This window comes from Scylla paramamosain, chromosome 5 (assembly GCF_035594125.1).
Source record: "Scylla paramamosain isolate STU-SP2022 chromosome 5, ASM3559412v1, whole genome shotgun sequence".
Taxonomy (NCBI): domain Eukaryota; kingdom Metazoa; phylum Arthropoda; class Malacostraca; order Decapoda; family Portunidae; genus Scylla; species Scylla paramamosain.
The window spans coordinates 28,382,556-28,401,720 of NC_087155.1; the positions used below are offsets into that span (position 1 = coordinate 28,382,556).

The 19,165-nt window shown below is 41.7% G+C and overlaps 1 protein-coding gene and 1 long non-coding RNA gene across 2 annotated transcripts in view; one reads left to right on the forward strand and one right to left on the reverse strand.

Annotated features, from left to right (window-relative positions):
- The window catches only part of LOC135100783 (cadherin-87A-like), a 69,748-nt gene extending 65,480 nt beyond the window's left edge, over positions 1–4,268 (reverse strand). The window contains exon 1 of the mRNA XM_064004101.1: positions 3,844–4,268. The gene's annotated coding sequence lies outside the window, so the exon portion shown is untranslated. The remainder of the gene's footprint in view (positions 1–3,843) is intronic.
- Positions 4,269–13,880: 9,612 nt separating this feature from the next.
- On the forward strand, positions 13,881–15,843 carry LOC135100346 (uncharacterized). Its single transcript, XR_010268623.1, has 2 exons — positions 13,881–14,108; positions 14,652–15,843. It is a non-coding gene; the product is annotated as an uncharacterized LOC135100346 (long non-coding RNA).
- Positions 15,844–19,165: the final 3,322 nt, after the last annotated feature.

Genomic DNA, 19,165 nt, shown 5'->3' on the forward strand with positions numbered 1-19,165 from the left:
CCCCACGGAAAACTAAGAAAACAATCCCTCTGCATTTTACACAAGTTTGAGCCATCATTTATTATCATTACTACTACTACTACTACTACTACTACTACTACAACTATTATTACTACTACAACAACAACAACAACTACTACTACTACTACTACTATTAGTACATTTGTTTCTCCTTTATGCAAAATACAAGCGTTTTAGGTCTAAATACTGAAGTAAAAAAAGATAATAATAATAACTCAATTTTCACGAGATACATTGAAACCAACTCACATTTTCCAACCCGAATATTTCACGAACAGATTATCAAACTGACTTATTTTCCTTAAAGCAAATTTAGTCTCAAGAATTAGTGCATCTTACAAGAACATAACGTTAAGATCCTTCACTCAATGGATACTTTAATACCACATACCCGTCATCCAACCTTTAATCTTTCAGTTTCCAGACAGAGGGTGGAGGATCTGGGCGTGAGTTCCTGTTCTGGGGCGTGTGTGATTGTTACTGGGGGAAAGTGACCGGAAAGTTAGGGGAAAGAGAGTTTTGGGCAGGATGCAGCATTTGGGCGGGTTTTTGGGGCGGGGCGAGAAGCAAGAGCGCACGATTTGGGCGGGTTTTTTAAGTGCGAGTTTTGGACCAAGAGGTGAAGTTAAGAATTGTGAGGAGTGAGAAGGTTGTAGGGCGGCGAACGGTAAACGGAAAGCAGGAGACTCAAGGCGAACGGGTCAATTTCCTCCTCTCTCTTCTCCTCTCTCTCTCTTCTCCTTCTCTCTCTCTCCATCTCTCTCTCTCTCTCTCTCTCCTCTCTCTCCGCTTTCTCTCTCTCTATCTCAAAAGTCCTTCTTCCCTCATGGTTTAGAGAAATCCACCATGGCCACCGACTCTCTCTCTCTCTCTCTCTCTCTCTCTCTCTCTCTCTCTCTCTCTCTCTCTCTCTCTCTCTCTCGCATAGCATTCAGGGAACAGTTCTATAACGAGTCGAGTTTTTTTTGTTTTTGTTTTTGTTTCATTCTCTCCCCTCTCCCTCCCGCCCACATTCCACGCATGCCCTGTGACCCTTTTCCTCTGTTTTTTTTTTTTTGTGTGTGTGTGTCTGTCTTTGTCTTTATGTATGTAAGTTCTTGTCTCTTTTTGTATGTTTACGTCTGTCTGTCTGCCTGTCTAAGAGAGAGAGAGAGAGAGAGAGAGAGAGAGAGAGAGAAGAGAGAGAGAGAGAGAGTAGAGATGAGAGAGAGAGAGAGAGAGAGAGAGAGTTCATACGGAGAAAGAGCAGATCACAAGATACTCATTCACAACGCTGGAACTGACTAATTACGTGCCTAACTAATACACAAACTGTCTAACTAACTAACCAACTAACCAACTAACCAACTAAATAAATAAATGAACAAATAACGGACTAACTAGAAAAAAAAATGGTCATATTCTTCACCACCACCGCCATTACTATCACCACCACCACTACCACCACCACCACCAGCAAGAATACATTAATCTCGGCACACAGCTTACGACGTGACTCACTTGCCTGGGCTGGTTGGTTGGAAGGAAAAGGCTACCTGCTTACCTCACCTGTCCCCTCTCTCTCTCTCTCTCTTTCTCTCTCTCTCTCTACCTGCCTCCCTTCAAGGTCTGCTCACGGATGCCAATGGTGTATGTATGTGTACAGTTATGGGCTGAATTCAGGTAACATACAACACTCATTTTCAATATATATACTATATATATATATATATATATATATATATATATATATTTATATATATATATATATACATATATATATTAATTTCGTTTTTTTTCTTTTCATTTTATTTCTTAATCTTAAAGGCGTCGTATCTGATGGAAATCTATCAGTGGTCAAGTTTTATCTTATTCTATTTATTTACATATTTTTTGGGGAGACTGTCAGGAGATGAAGGGACTTTGAATTGAAGGTTGAGGGGAACACTTTTAATGGCAGGATACTCGTATGGATGGGGCAGATTACTCGTCATGACTGAATGTAAACTAACATATCCTAATCTAATTTAACCTAAATATACTTAACCAAACTGAACCTAACCGAATCTAATTTAACCTAACGGAACTAAACCGAATGTAACTTAACCTAACTCAACCTAACTTACCAGAACATATCGAGGTTACATTTAACTCAACTAAACTTAACTAAACTGAACCTAATCTGAGGTAACTTAACATGATCTAAATCAATCAAAACTAACTTCAGCTAATCTAACTTAACCTAAGTCTCTGCAGATATTTCTTTTTTGTAGAGGCAGAGATTTTGAGGATTCTATAAACTTTTGTGTAGGCTATCGAACATTCTGCGTTCTGTGGTATTGATTTTATTCTTAAGTTCGACTTCACTGCTGTGAAAATGTAAGACAGACAAACAGATAGACAGACAGACAGACAAACAGACAGACAGAAAGACCTAGCACTCAGTAATTTAGATTATGCTGTCAAGGGAAGGACATTCTCTCTCTCTCTCTCCTCTCTCTCTCTCTCTCTCTCTCTCTCTCTCTCTCTCTCTCTCTTGCGTTCTGTTTCTTCTGTCCCTCCTCTCATTAACTTAAAAGGAAATGTAAAGCGGTGTTTTGTGGTCACGGGAAAAAAAGGATGTAAAGGTTACAAGTTTGGGACAGGTAAGTTTCCTTTTGTGTATATTAGGTTGTGTTTTCCTCACCTGATGGTGTTCAGGGAGCTATGTGTGTGTGTGTGTGTGTGTGTGTGTGTGTGTGTGTGTGTGTGTGTGTGTGTGTGTGCAATCCCGTAACAGGAAACAGCGCAGAGCAGTTCAGGACAACCACCTGTTAAACATGAAATTAATTTTCCTCAAATATTAAACTAGTTTTTCGTCTTTTCGTTCCCTTCCCGTAATTACCTCCGTCCAGCGCTGAATGTACGTAATTTGGGGCAATGCTTGAAATTAAGAGAGAGAGAGAGAGAGAGAGAGAGAGAGAGAGAGAGAGAGAGAGAGAGAGAGAGAGAGAGAGAGAGAGAGAGTACGCTTATAACAATTATAAAATTGATACCTATAGTCATCAATGAAGTAAGGAGAGAAAGAAAGAAAGAAAAAAGAAAGAAAGAAAGAAAGAAAGAAAGAATGAAAGGAGACGACGGCGACGACGACGACGACGACGACGACGACGACGACGACGACGAAGAAGAAGAAGAAGAAGAAGAAGAAGAAGAAGAAGAAGAAGACCGATGAGGACACAAATTTTAATGATACAGATAATGCTGCTGAGAGAGAGAGAGAGAGAGAGAGAGAGAGAGAGAGGAGAGAGAGGAGAGAGAGAGAGAGAGAGAGAGGAGAGAGAGAGAGAGAGAGAGGCTTAACTGTACAAGGACCCAGGCTACAGGTGTGTGCGTGAGACCAGCCTCGAGAGGGGTGGCCAGTCAGTCATGGATATTTAGAGACGCGATGCATTCATAGCTCCCTCTCCTCATAACTAATTCACCTCTATCCCTTCTCTTCCTCTATGATGGTCTACACAAACTAATATTATTCCAGCATAAGAAAACAAAAAAACACTCAAGAAGATAAATAATTTAAAACTTGGAGAAGGGGAGGATATATTTAACGAAGGAGAAAGAAAAGCTCATCCAGTCCTGCTAGTTTTGGGATTGGTAAGTTTAGGTTAAGTTAGCTTAGGGTACTTTTGATTGAACTTCACCCAGTGTAGGAGAGGGCATCCCAAAAATATCTGGGAGTAAGTTGATCTTCATGTAGTCCTAAGATATGAGGTGCTGCTGTATTAACACCGATATCTACACTTTGCCGAGTCCTCCTAATACCGGCTCCTGCCACCTCCTACACGGGCCCTTCCCTTGCCTTACCTTACAGCCGCGAGTTGGAGTCTCCGGATCGGTCCTTCTCCCTCTCTGTGTATCTCGCTTGCTCGCCAACACTCCTCACTCGGCACTCATTCCTCACTCGCGCGCGGGGCTCACACTTCACACGCAATGCTTACATTAATCCACTCCTTGGGTCACCTCTACAACTGCATGGCTGGCAGATCCCGGAATGTATGTATGTACACACACTTTCACACACGCCACACCACTCCCACTCACAACGAAGGCTTTGACCCCCACTGAATTCCTTAAGCCCAGCCCTAGAGACACATGCGGGACCCTTCGCTGCAGTTGCCACTTAATTCTGGTTGCGGAATTTCGCTCGCATCCACAACTCGATATTTCTTCCGTTTCTACGGGGTTTCGATCATATCCCTTCCTTCTTTACAGCGGGGCGAGAAGAAAAGTTTGGTCAAATTGGTCTAGTTGAAGTTTAGTGATGCAGTGATTTCAACGAGGAAGGAGCGGCCAAATAGTGATGTCGACTGACAGGCTTCCATCACTCCTGCCCCTCCTCCTCCCTCCATAGCGGGTCTTCTCACCCGTACCTCCCTTCTCCCATCTCCTTTACCTGCCCGAGATGCCGTAACTATTTCGTAGACAAGGTGTTAGGGCGGAACTAAAGATGATAGCTACAGCCGGGCCAGTTTTTTTTTTTCATAGGCAAGAATTAGACAAAAGTGGCCATGATGGAATACAGTTGCCTAGGGTATATGCCATCACGCACTGGCAACGCAGAGCTGCCACAAGTGAGTACTGCGAGGGAGTTGCCACATACCTTCCCTTTTGAGCATCACGCAGGAAAGGGGTCGAAATGCCGGTCCAGGTTCATTCATTCTCAGCATAGTGGGGGGGGTGGGAGGTAATGCCTGCTACTGCTACTGTCACTGACACATCCTCACCTCAGGGATAGGCGTCGTTTATTAAACAAGGAGAAAGGTGACAGTGATGTCATTTCATGTGAGATGAGTGCTGAAGTGTGGATGTGAGTGCAGGTGAGCAACATAAGCGGTGCCCACCTCTGCTTCCTTGCCCTAACAACAACAATTTATATGATTAATAGTAATAGTACTTAATAAATCTTATAACTCCATAAACTGTGCGGAATGGTAAAGGTGGGGACACACGATATGGGGTTCTTAGCCATAGTGTTCATCTCCGCTTCCTCTAACATCCATCACAAAATACTGCATTGCCTCCCTGAACAACACAGGCCAGCGTGCCACCATCACCACCGCTTGCTGACTCAAGCACTGAACTCCTGCATCATAAGGCTGACTGTCGAGGTGAATGTTGCGTACTTCACATTACCTACACTCCTCATGCTGACCGTGCACTCAAACTCTTAAAAGTTTTCTCTAAATATTTGCTAAGGCTTTAAAATGTTTGCTACAAAAAGGCGAGATGGGGTGTATTTGGCCAAAAGTTTTCTTCGTCTATTTCAGAAGCTTTCATCTAGTAAAAAAAAAAAAAAAAAAAAAAAAAAAAAAAAAAAAAAAAAAAAAAAATTTAGTCCTCTCTCTCCCGCCTTCCTTTTCACAGGCCCTTGATTTCTGCCTGCCTACCGCTACCATCACGTTTCCGCACACACACACACACACACACACACACACATATACACACTATCCTCTCCCACCAAACCTCCTTCCCACGCCCATCTCTGTGACAGGAGCATCACCCTCGCCTTCTTCATGCACCACATCTGCTGTATCATGGGAAAACTCTAGTTATTCTTTTGTATCTCTTATCATTCCCAACTCCCCCCCTTCTCTCTCTCTCTCTCTCTTCTCTCTCTCTCTCTCTCTCTCTCTCTCTCTCTCTCTCTCTCTCTCTCTCTCAGAAAATATGGTGCTACATTTGTACAACCTTTGCTATTTACTGATATGATGCTACTAATATTTGGTCCCTCGCCGCCCAGAGACCGCTGTGTGTGTGACAGGATGTTATGATCTCTCTCCCAATACACCCATGCATTTTCTCTATAAAAAGGAGTTGGCCTTGTTTTTCATTTCTGATAACCATGCTATATAATGCACCTGAAGAGAAGATATGCTTGTATTGGAAAAAATAAAATCAGATTTGCAATAAAGGATATCAATTTACAAAATTCTACAAACATTGTGACAATAACATTTAATATACATTTAGCTTTGCCGAAATTTAAACCTGTTCTATTTCTTGATAAAAAAAAAAAGCTAGAATAAATAAACAGTTTTTCGTGGGACAAAGTTCGTGACTGCAATGACCTCTTGGTGCCTGAGGACGGCACAGAGCGGTGCCTCGGAATGCGGGCATCGCAAGTCTAACCCTGACGGGAACTCTCATGCCACGCTGGAGGTTCCGGGGTTGCTTTCTCGCCTGTCTTGGCGCACTTGCCTCCTATCTGACTCTGTGTCGGTCTCGCCTCCACCACTTTGGGAGCCTGTGTCTCTAAAAATCGTTTGTTCTTACTCCTCTTAAAATTTGTTCCACTGGAGGAGCAAGCCTTCGGCGCCCTCGTCTTCCATGATGCCGGGAGGTCTCTTATCTCAGACCAACACCCGGTTACCGTTAGTGTCGTGTTTCTGAGCTTAGCTCAGCATGTCTTGCTGGAAATATACGCATCGCAACACATCGTTCCTCTTGATATTTATTATGAAATGCTGACACATTAATCTGAGCAGGACGAGCGGTTAAGGCTCATCTTCAGTTTCGCATCGTCTTATCAAAAGTCATCGCTAACTCCAAACTGAAGAAATTTCTGCCAGTCACAACCCGACTTGCTAAAATCATAACTGTCAGCGTCAGCTACACTCACCATTACCACCAACACCACCACTACCACCACCATCACCACCACCACCAGTACCACAACCACCACCACCACAACCCATAACACCCGCGCCACAAACAGACATCAATCGACAGTCAAGACGCACTTACTTACCCAGTGTAATCATCTTAGTTCACAAACCCTGCACAGCACCCAGCACATACCAAGAACGTGATGCAGGGAGCGGCAATTCTGCATCACTATTATTCTCTGCCTGTTTAGTTGTTTCTCTGGTGCCTTTTTGTTGAATTTTATCTTTTCTTCTTACTTTTATTACTTTTCCCACAGTTGAATGAAAAGTTTACATAATTTATACACTGAGAAATAGTTCTGGAAAAAATAGTAATTGTAAACTAAATAATTTCAGTCACAATTCTTTACATTATAAAAAAAGTTTCTCTTCTCATTGCAGGCACATCGTCCTGCATCATAAGGAACCTGAGACTTCTCAAGCTCTTGATACAATTACCGGTATACTAAGATGAGCTTTTTATGAAAAGAAGCTTGACCGTTCTGTATGGAAAATGCATTCTGGACAGTTGAGGTGGAACAGTCTTTTTCCACTCTGCCATGTATTTAATACAGACTCCTATTCTCTCTCTCTCTCTCTCTCTCTCTCTCTCTCTCTCTCTCTCTCTCTCTCTCTCTCTCTCTCTCTCTCTCTCTCTCTCTCTCAAACAAACAAACAAACAAACAAATAAAAACTTGAAATAATGCCTCAGCAATAACATCTATAACTATAAAGCAGACAATGTTACTCACCACTTACCAGACAGATAGATGAATTCGCCTGCCAGAGTGAGACGGGCGAAATTTTTTAACTATCTAACCATCTCCGATTCAACACAAACCTCCACAGCTAAACTTTGGTCTCCTTCTATGCGTAAAGCCTCCTTATGCAGTGTCTTAGTTGTTGCCATGACCTTGCAGTGTTTCAGAACATAAAAATGACTATGCTCCCACCTACACTATTATAAACACATCATGATGCGAACAATAATTCATATCTTCTTCCTCGACAAACTATGTATTTCACTTTCTCTTCTTTCATTTTGTGGCTATTTTTTTTCTCTCTAATTGTTTAGTTTATAATATCTGCTGCTGCTTAACATTCAACTACATCTACTTGAAACGCACGCAATAAGTTACTGAAGTCCCCGCTAAATATTTCGGGACCGTGGTTTTCTATGGACGAGAGGCTGTGACGTCACATCAGTGGGAATGTAGCAGAGAAAGGTTATTGAGGGACCACTGGTGATAAATATAAGGAATTGGAGCAATAAGGATGGGAATTATGCCAAGGGAGGAAAGGTAAGAGACACTGGAGAAGGGTAAAGGTATTGGGAGTGCCTATGGCGAGTGAGAGAGGCAGGAGTAGACAAGGGATTGAGGGACAGGGAGGGGGATGCAGGGAGGATAGGGGAAAGAAAGGTCTGTCATTACGCCATATCCGCTTCTTCCCCACTACTACATCATTAAAACTTGAGACTAGACCACAAGTTACCACCACGAAAACCCAAACCGTTCTTAACTTGCAGGGTCTTATGGGGTCTGCAAGGGAAGAGAGGAGTGGTAGCCATGCAATCTGCCAAAACTGTAATACCTGTTGAGTTTGGCAATTAATGATTATAACGCTGGTGATTCACGTGGAAAGCAGCTCCTGCTACTCATGATTCACAGTTTGGAGTCCTGGACATTATGAACAGAAGTGTAATTATAAACAGCAAGTAAAATGCATTGACTTCATTCATTACTGGGTGTTTCTTGGTCCGTCGCTTTAACTCTGATAAGAAAAGTACACATGATTAAAAATGCACCATTCTAATGAAATTCTCCCTATTGTTAGACATGAAAGTAATTGTATAGAGGGATTCGAAATTAACTGCATATCACGTGTTTTGTATCAACCACGAAACATGCAGGGTATGATGACGCGCAAGCGACACAGCCGAACATTACCATTCAGGTTTCATCAAGGACGATGACCATTTTCAGTAAACACTTGAGAAGAATGAAAAGTTGTGTTGAAGTAAGTACCTAAACTCCTAGTGACTTTTAAATAGACCCTTGTTATGTCTCCGTCAACTTCTGCTGCTTACGAGTATTTCCTTCGGACATGATTTAATAATCTTGGAGAATGGCAAATATGCGAAAAAAAAAAGAGTAGAATGCAAATAGCACTACATTGAGCGGTGCCATTTAAGACAGTGGTGTTAATATGGTGCTCAGTCCTCGTAACCTTTAGGAAGCAACTACTGGGAGGACACACACACACACACACACACACACACACGGTGCCGGAGCCAGAAAGCTTAGCAGCAATGCGACTTATGATGTTCTGTAGTGAAAAGGTATTGAAATAGTATACATATTTCTATAAAATAATATATAAATTATCTACATATTTTCGTGTTATAATAAAAAGGTCTCCCTTATAACAGCTATGGGCCAGGAAGACTTTCAAACACCGAGTTTCATCAGAGAATTATTACTCTTCAAACACTGCGATCAGCTCTCTCTCTCTCTCTCTCTCTCTCTCTCTCTCTCTCTGGCAATATTACTCCGTGAAAACCTCCGCGGGAACATACCATGCTAAGAAAGACGAGGAACATCGACACACACCTCAAACCGTCACTGCTCACTCATTATTATCTGGTTGTGTCATCGAAGCGAGTAAGGAAGTGAGTGAATGGGGGGCAGATGAAGGGAGAGGAGAGAAGGGGAGAGTGGAAGAGTCCGTCAAGTCAGTCAGTAGTCGGTCACGTTTCGGATATGTGGAAGGAATTGTCTGCTTTCCAACGAATCTCCGCTTTGAGTTAACAGCGCGGCATAAGGCAGGGAGTTAAGCTCGCCTCGCTTCTTGAACACCTGCAACGGCACACGCTCCCCACTCCGCCCCGCACATTCCCTGACAACGTGAACACACACACACACGTGTACGTACCCTGTGAGCTTAACTCTGGCAATAATCAGCTACTATAACGCTTCTCATTTCTCTATTTATGGCGATTGATTTGTTTTCTTTCACATTTTCGCAATAATCAAGTTATGTTCAGGATATTCAGGATGCTTGTTCTATTGTAATTTCTTATCTTAGTATCTGCCTCACATGATTGATACTTTATACAGTGATGGTGAGACGAGAGCTGTTCTAAGCAACACTCCGCTGTCTCTCCTTTCGACTGGTGAAGACGTTACTGGTGACATGTAAATGACATACATCTTATAGACTTCAAGACAGTAAATGTCACGGTAAACTATATACTTGTGGTTGATCGGTTCAGTGCAAGACACAGCTGCATCATATTACTTGTTTCCTACGACGATTAAACTATAGCAATAACCACTGCTTCTGCTACTACTACTACTACTACTATTATTGGTAATGCACTTTCTTGTACTGCTTATATATATATATATATATATATATATATATATATATATATATATATATATATATATATATATATATATATATATATATATATATATATATATATATATATATATATATATATATATATATATATATATATCATCATCATCATCACTGCGACACTCTTCCAGCCATTGTGTTTTACTATAGATTAATTTATATTCACAAATTAATTAATTTAAAACAAAAGGCCGTCTCACTGAGCACATTTCCCGCTGTGGAAAACCTGCCTTCTGCCTCCAGCCTCATAAACCACTGGAAGGGATCACTCATCTGCATTTGTGTATGGAAATATATCTTACAAAAATCTTGTGAGAAAATATATGTCGAAGAACGGAAGGTGAAAGGCAGACCTAAGGATGAAACACATGCATGACCGTCTCCCTGAGTGGATAAAGTGGGAAAGACAACCTGGCCTCCATTGTCCTATATCAGCAGCTGCAGGACATTCGTTTCTTATCTTTAGTAAAAACCAATGGGGTTGTGGGTTCAGTGCGCATGTTGGCCCTTATCAATAATGTCAGTGTTAAAATTAAACTTAGCCATAACAGTTGCGCACACACACAGTTTTTTTTTTTTTTTTTCGTACACTATCATGATTTAAGATATTTCTGTTTAACTCACCAATATTGCAGACATGATTAATCTCTACACATGACAACAGGTGTAGTACAGCATTAGTTTATACGTTGTTGTGTCACACCGTTAAGATCTACGAGATATGATGGTCTGGGTTTTGCTCCGTCATGGTTTCCACGTTACTCAAGCTGTCACGTGAATTACTATTATTAATTTGTAACCTTGGCAACTTGACAGCCAGTGTTTACAATAATTCTTCAAGCAGCAGTGAACTATGAAACAAGCTGCTTTCATAAAAGGCTCACTTAAACGTTTTGAATCAATGACCGAGGATCAAAGACAATAAATATTCCTTGTGAATGAACCCCAACTATAAGCATGGTAAGGAAGGCTTTTAGCAACACAGGTGTGGAACTTATTAAGCAAGTGGGCAGGGAAAACTTGTCGCTTGCTGTCGCTCCTCATCAATAGAATATCATAAAGAATAGCAACATTTACTCGGTACGTCCTCGTACCCAGAAATATAAACTAATATTCGTACACCTGAAAACTACACGTGGATTTTGACGCGAGGGTCTGCAGGCGTGACAGGTGTATGTAATAGTAACTTGAAAACTTCGCCAGTCACACATACACTATTCATGTGTCAGTTCTGAACACGAAGAAAACTAGCAAGAAAATGAGATGTTAAACGTACCGCCGTGCAGCGCTCCTGGCCCCTTCATCTTAAGCTATCGACGTAACTGGGGAGGGGGGGAGGAAAGAGATGCTACACACCACCACTTGCAGCAACCTGCCTGCAGCTATTTGTGTATCGGAAGCCATATATGAAACACGTGACACACAGACATCGAACTCTTGCTGCTGCCTGAGATAAATACGTAAATATAACAAAATATAGAGATGAAGAACGAAGGGCAAGGCTTAGGGAGTGCCGGTGTAGTAATGGCGGCGGCGATGAGAGGCTGTGGAAGAGAGGCAGCAGCAGGGAGCAGCACTAACAAAATCGCTGGCAGGGCGGAGTCACACTTCCTCACATGCCTCACCATTAGCCCCGCCCCGCCCCGCTCCGCCCCACCTCGCGCCCCAACACACCTGCTGACAACATCACGTACGTCAGCGACGGGCGGTCGGGCGCGAACTGTCCAACTGTGAACAGTACAACATAAGCAAGGGTGTTGCACGACCTACGCTCTACCTCCATCTTTTATAAATGGCTGCCTTGCTCTTGGGGATTTCTCCTGTTCATTTTTCGGTGTGAATAAACGTGCAAATGTGTTTTTATGATGTGCATAGATCTCTTCCCTTTGTGTTAGAGTCTATATTGTAGTTTTAGATGTGCTTCATAGATAATTCATCGATATAAATGTGCATCAGTCCTGTAAACTCAGTCTTTTGACAGTTGTTGATAGTTTTCTTTCCTCCTTCCCATGCGTTTTTTTTTTTTTTTTTTCACCCTTTCCCGTTCCTATGAATTTATTGAAACTGTATATGTACCGTATGATGTCATACTTCAGTTGACTACCAACTGTACCTGTAGATCCTCATGTCTTGGTAAAAAAAAAAAAAAAAAATCTTAAGATTGATCAGTACCCTCGAATGCCTTTTCCATAAACTTATATGAATGTATAACTTTTTTCCTTTGTCCGATATGAATGAACTACACCTAAGTCAGTGGATGAAAAAGATGAACCATTCATTGGCTGTAGTGACAGGGTTTTAACTGGGTACAGCTTCACTATTCTGTGACAGGACTGTGACAATGTTTTCAAAAGAATAGCAAATTTTCTCCATACATTGAATCAGATGTGCTCCCAAAATACATAGAAAGAAACAAAAACATTATAATGACAGATCCACCTTTCAAGAAGCCACCCAGATATAAAAGAAGGCACACCATACCTTAGCCACCACGCTGACACTGACATGTATCCTTATATTTTTCTCTGTATATGGTGTAAAAATCATGCATATACTTCAGGAACACATAATACACTCGTGGAGTCCAAACTATCATCCATAAGCCAGCAAGTGTTGATGTTTGCATGATAATTCAGTATATCCATAAAGAGCCACATTTCACTAACAGAAAACGTTTTCTAGAAGAGGGTAGCTCCTGTAATACGTGTTATCCGTGTTGAACTCAATATTATCCTTTATTGTCAAGAAAGTGATAAACCAAACAAAAGTATACTAAAGGATGAAAAAATTATAGTCTCTCTCTCTCTCTCTCTCTCTCTCTCTCTCTCTCTCTCTCTCTCTCTCTCTCTCTCTCTCTCTCTCTCTCTCTCTCTCTCTCTCTCTCTCTCTCTCTCTCTCATAAAAAGTCCTCCATCATAATTCATGATTTCATTTATATGCTGACGAAATATAACATATTTTTCCCATTTATTTGCCTTAGATAAGGAAATGAATAAATATATCACCCAAAATCTAAAACCGGGTACCTGCATTTTCATTTGCCACGATGTTAGTCACGATATGCTATGTCGAGTGCCAGGACACATGATAACAAGTATACCCAGATTTCTCCTGCAAATGTGCAGAGAGAGAGAGAGAGAGAGAGAGAGAGAGAGAGAGAGAGAGAGAGAGAGAGAGAGAGAGAGAGATTTCCACACATCGCCGAGCTGTTGGATTTCTTTTAATTTTGTCTTTGCTTTATCACAATATTACGCCCATTAAAATCAGAAACAGTCTGCCTTCCCGTGAGCTATATTGCGCAGTTAACTGTTTATCTTGAAACTAAGATGACCGGTACTGTAATGTGTGTGTTTTTTTTTTTTTTTTTTTTTGGTGGGGGAGGAAATGCTCTTTCGCTGTTCACAAACTTCTGATAATAAAGAGAAGCGTGTTGTATACCTATAGATCATCTCAATTAATCGACAAACTATCACTCGGCTACTTTTCTATTCCTTAAAGGAGTGACATTTAATAAAACAATAAAACGTAAATAAATACTCCATCACTTGACATGACATAAGTAAGGACGACAAAACTTATACAGTCTGAGATAAGCTAACCCTCACCCAACAAAATGAACCATAGGAACGTGACATTACTCTCCCGTGCGATACACTCATGATTATGTGGTCCTGTTGGCGGTGTGGATGAAGAACCGAAACGTATCGCGGGCTGGAATGACGACCTTTCTTCCCGTTCCTCCCCGATTTATAGCTCCCTATTGCCGCTATATCCATGGCCGACCCCGAGCATCCCGACTGACTACGGCGGTCGTACTCAAAGGGTTAAGAGGTGGGGGAGAGTTGCCAGCCGCGGTATTCCTTTCACCTCTTTTGTGTGAGAGAATAAGTGGCAATGTTTGAGTTCTTCCACTTGAGGTTGGTTCAGCAAGGATCAGAGGACGTCAACATAACCATTTGGGTACCTTGGAAACGATGTACAATGGAAAAAATCATTGCGGTACGTATTACTGCATCTTATGGATTCCTGTTGCTGATTTAGGTAAAATGGTCAACCAAGTATTGTGGTAGGGCGGCCTGATATGCGTGTGCGTGTGTGAGTGAAGTCGTGTGTGTGTGTGTGTGTGTGTGACTCGTGCCTCCGCCCACCTCCCCCTGTGCCCCCCCTTGACGCTTCCCACCGGGTATGGCTGTTCCTTTACACGCCCCTCTGTTGAGCATAGGCGACGTGGAAGGCCGCCGAAGATTTTTATTTATTTATTTTTTCCGGTTCACAATATGTAGGTGGATGATAAATACGCTGTGTAGTTAAAAACTGCGATAGCCATGAGTGCGTCACTATTTGGGAGTATAATATTTATTTAATAATGCACAACTGTTCACTCTTTTTAATGTTTGGTACGTTTCAAAATCCATCACGTTTATGAGACAGCCTGATTCTGCAACTTATATAATATTATTTTCTAGTATGACCGTATCTTAATCTAAGATACAGCAAATTCTGAATTATTCTGAAATAACAATGTAATATTTTCTCTTCTAGCGGAAGTACTCCCAATAGAACGAAGTTAGAGCTACGTGGCAGCTGTGGGGAAGAACGCCTACACGCCTGACTCCACCACCCCTCCCCCACCAGGAAAACCCACCGCTCCTCCCTCACTCACCAAGGTTGCGTGCGCTTCTGTAGCCGACCCGTGCCGCCCACCTCCGGCCTCGGCCCCGCCTCTGCTGTTCCCACGTCACTTCCCCTTCTTTTTTTCATTCGCTTGGTTCATCGAACGTTTAGTATATAGTGTTCCATTCCTCCTTCTTCGTTGCTTCATTACGCCGAAGACATTTTTCGTAAGATTCAAGTAGTACCTTCTATGCATGTTAAGAGCGAAGGCGGTAGATGCTTGCGTAGCCTTAATTTATCTTTCTAGACAAGACTAACTTACAGGAGAGGCCACGCTCGCAACTACCTTAACAGAACTACATAAGTGGCGGCTCTCTGTAGCTACAATGGACTCTCGCGCTGTAGAGCGAAGTAGTTCACCATGTAGTCTTTCTTCTCTGACGGCGCGTATAGCGATTGCTTGTGTTGGTTTGGGCTACAGGCCAGCGTGGATGGAGAGTGGCGGCGAGTAGTATCGTGAGTTCATGCAACCTCGATAACGTGGACGCTTTTGACATGCATAGGAGATAATGCTTGCATTGGCTGAACGGATAATGTGAAGAATTCATTTTCCTTGCTACTATTCTCCTTACTGACTCTGAGCGCAATACATACATTTTATTCGTATAATTAATCGGGACTATGATGTCGCCGTTGGTATGTGAGGCTCAAGCAAATGCATCATCAGTATGTCATTAATAGATGTGATGATAATGTGCCATACTAATCTTGATAACAATTGCTAGGTTATGTAAGACGTTTAAGGGTAGATTATAAAGTAAATCTTCTTTCGCCTCCACTCATTATAATCTCTAAGAAATTTCAGTCATTTATTTATTTTACGCAATTTTTTTTAGGGGGAAAATGGAATGTTTAATAGTATGTCTTAGGTCTTAACATCATTTTATTGTTCTAGAATAGATATGTGATGTACTGGAAAGGAGACGATTTGATATAATGACACAGTATATACGTATTCTCGGCACTAAAAATGTGTGCTGAATATGTTGTCGGATGTGAAGGACTGGCTGACTTGTTGGCTGTCTGACCATGTATGTGTAATGAATGCACATTACGCCAGTTGAAAAGTGTTCTGCTAATTAGTCTCCTTCGCACACCAACCTACGATCCAACTGAAAATTAACCATCTCAAACCTAACTAACTGGAGCCTCAAAATTATGTAATTTACAGTTAATATTAAGAAAAAAAAAAAAAAATGGAAACTGAACACACACACACACACACACACACACACACACACACTAAAACAATAAATATATCACCAAAGAAAGCAGTGTGCAAACAATATACATACATTCAAAGAAAATACGATAATCTGATATTAAAAAAAAAAAAAAAAACAGGACATTATGAGCTTATCTGAGTCCTACAAGAATGCAAATAATAGATAAACAGGTAAACAAACAAACAAACGCAGTATATAACGTCTACATAACACTGAAAATAGTAGCAGGCTCAGAAATTTGGGGTTTAAATTGACGCTCTTCAAAATTCACAAGTGTGGCCTAAAAATACGAAAGAGTACAAGAGTCCACGAGAGAAAGCGGAGGTAGATGAGGAGAAGCCCTTAGCAGTTATTGGGTGCTATTTGATGGTGGCGAGTTAGGCAGCCATTCTTCTCCCCAGCAGCACATGTCTCGAGGAGGAGGAAGTAGTAGGAGGAGCCAGGAAGAGGAGGAGGAGGAGGCAGGAAAGGAAAGGAAGGTTGGGGTAGGTTGGACAGCTTCAGGAGAAAGAGAGAGGAGGGAAAATGGAACGTGACTCTCTCTCTCTCTCTCTCTCTCTCTCTCTCTCTGTGTGTGTGTGTGTGTGTGTGTGTGTGTGTGTTTTCGTAACTAGTAAACTTTAAATTAGTTACTGTCTGTTTATATATTGGATGACTTCCCTTAGTAAAACTTGTAATTTTGTTGCAGTATCAGTTATCGTTAAGAAAACAAATAAAAAGATAAGCAGATTGAGAGAGAGAGAGAGAGAGAGAGAGAGAGAGAGAGAGAGAGAGAGAGAGAGAGAGAGAGAGAGAGAGAGAGAGAGAGAGAGAGAGAGAGATTTAAGCAAGTGAAACAAGAAGAGAAGAACGGAAAATTCAATCTGAAAAAAAAAAAAAAATAGGAAAGAAGACAAAAGTGTGATTCACAGGTACAATGCAAGATCATGTATTAGCGGATCACGTCCTGCATACTGGCTCTGCTTGCCTGCCTGCCTGCTTGCTCGTTAATGGTAAATGGAACGCAAGGACGAGAGTGCAAAGAAGAAATGGATGTTTATGAGGCCCTGTCGTGGGGTCGAGAGGAGAGTACAGTTAGCGCGGACCGTAGTGCAAACTTTTTGAGTTTGCACTACGATCCGCGTTTTGGGGAACCATATGATTCTGTGTAACCAAAATCAAGCCGGGAGAAAGTGACTAACCGGCATCCTTCCCCAACACTCCTACCCGCCGCGCGTCACGTTTCTCCGAAAGGCTTTAAGGCTTGTAAAGCGTCAATTGGACCTCCAACCTTCTATTACTGCAAAGGAATTGAAGGAAAAGAACCCTAAACTTCTTGGAGGAGTCTCTATTAGGACAATTCAAGAAAATATTCAGAAGCGCTTAAATTACTCGAAAGTTAAAGCACGTGTTAAGCCCTTGGTCACTGCCCGACAAAGGGCTCGACGCGTCAAATTTGCCAAAGAATACAAAGACTGGGACATTACAGCCTGGAGAATGGTACTTTGGACTGATGAGGCGATCTTTTGTATCAGCGAGAGCAAGGGAAAGAAGGTGTGGAAGTCTCCTGCTGCGTCAGCATGTGACCCACGCCTGACGGTGACAAGTGTTAAACACCCACCCTATCTCATGGTTTGGGGTGCCTTTGGCTATGGTGGTTTGGGAAACCTTGCAATACTCCCTAAGGGCCAGACTGTCAACTCAGAGCGCTATATTAAACTTCTGCAGGAGAATTTGGGAGAGTGTTTTGCAAAAACCGGATGTGAGATCCTGCAGCAGGACGGCGCCCCTTGCCACACCTCTAAGGCGGCAAAAAAATGGCTCAATGATTGTGAAGTTGAGTATATAAGGGATTGGCCTGGTCAGTCACCCGATATTTCCCCCATTGAAAACTTGTGGGGCATCATGAAGGCACGCCTTCGTCAGGAGGACACATCAACTATTCCTAAGCTTGAATTAGCCATTCAGAAGGTTTGGGATGAAATACCTGCTTCCCACTGTCAGAATTTGGCCGATTCAGTCCCAAACAGACTTAAACAGGTCATTAAGGCCAAGGGCTTCCCGATCCCCAAGTAATTTTGAAGTGTAGGTTTTTATTTTATTTTTTGGATTTTTTTAATAAATGAAATTGAGTTTTTTCTGAAGTTTGCACTACGGTCCGCGCTAACTGTAGCTGCCCCTCGCGCCCTGCACATGTCGCCCCGCCCCGCCCCGCCCCTCACCACCGCCACTAACGTGTCTCCTGCACCTTCCCGCCCCTCCCCGCCTCTGTCTGCTCCTCCCTGTGCCTTACAACCTGTGACTTGACCGTAGCGTTACCAGCCACCTTTTCATTTTGCCCTTCCCAACAACCTCCTCTGTGGTTCCTCCTCCATCCTGCTCCTTCTCCTGCTGCTGCTCCTCCTCCCTCTTCCTTCCCCTTTTTCCTTTCTTGCTATTACTGCTGCCATGACTACTGTCCTGCCCCTAAGTTGAAAAATAAGAACTGAAGTTTGTCTTACTCTGGTTTCAGAACGTGTTTACAGTGATACTGCTGCTACTACTGCTGCTGCTGCTGTTGTTGCTCTTCTACTACTACTCGTACTACTACCACAACTGCTACTACTACTACTACTACTACTACTACTACTACTACTACTACTACTACTACTTTTCAAATGAATTAATAATTTTTGATAATGATACTGCCAGATATTTAAAATTTTCAGTAATAACTGATAACAAGTCGAGAGTCGTATTTACACTGATTATATGGTTATAAAACACTTCAATAGAATATTGCGTTTGAAAATAATAAAATACATAAAACGTTAAATAAAAATAAAGAAAGAAAGAATGAAAGAAAGAAAAGAAGAGAGAAAGTAAGGAAGAAAGAAAGAAGGAAAAAAGAAAGAAACAACTCAACACGAGACAACATAAATAAGTAAATAAATAATTAATTAATAAATAAATTAATTAACTAAAGGTAAACAAAAAAAAAATAAATAAAACACAGTCATGGTTACAAATCGAGTAATGATCTGCACTCACTCCCACTGTTTCATGTTTTCTCTCCAATCTCAAGGATTAATAATCCTAAGGATTTTTTTTTGTATATCGCCCTTGTTATATCACTTATGCCTCTTTTTTTCAGTAATAATTTTCAGTAATAACTGATAACAAGTCGAGAGTCGTATT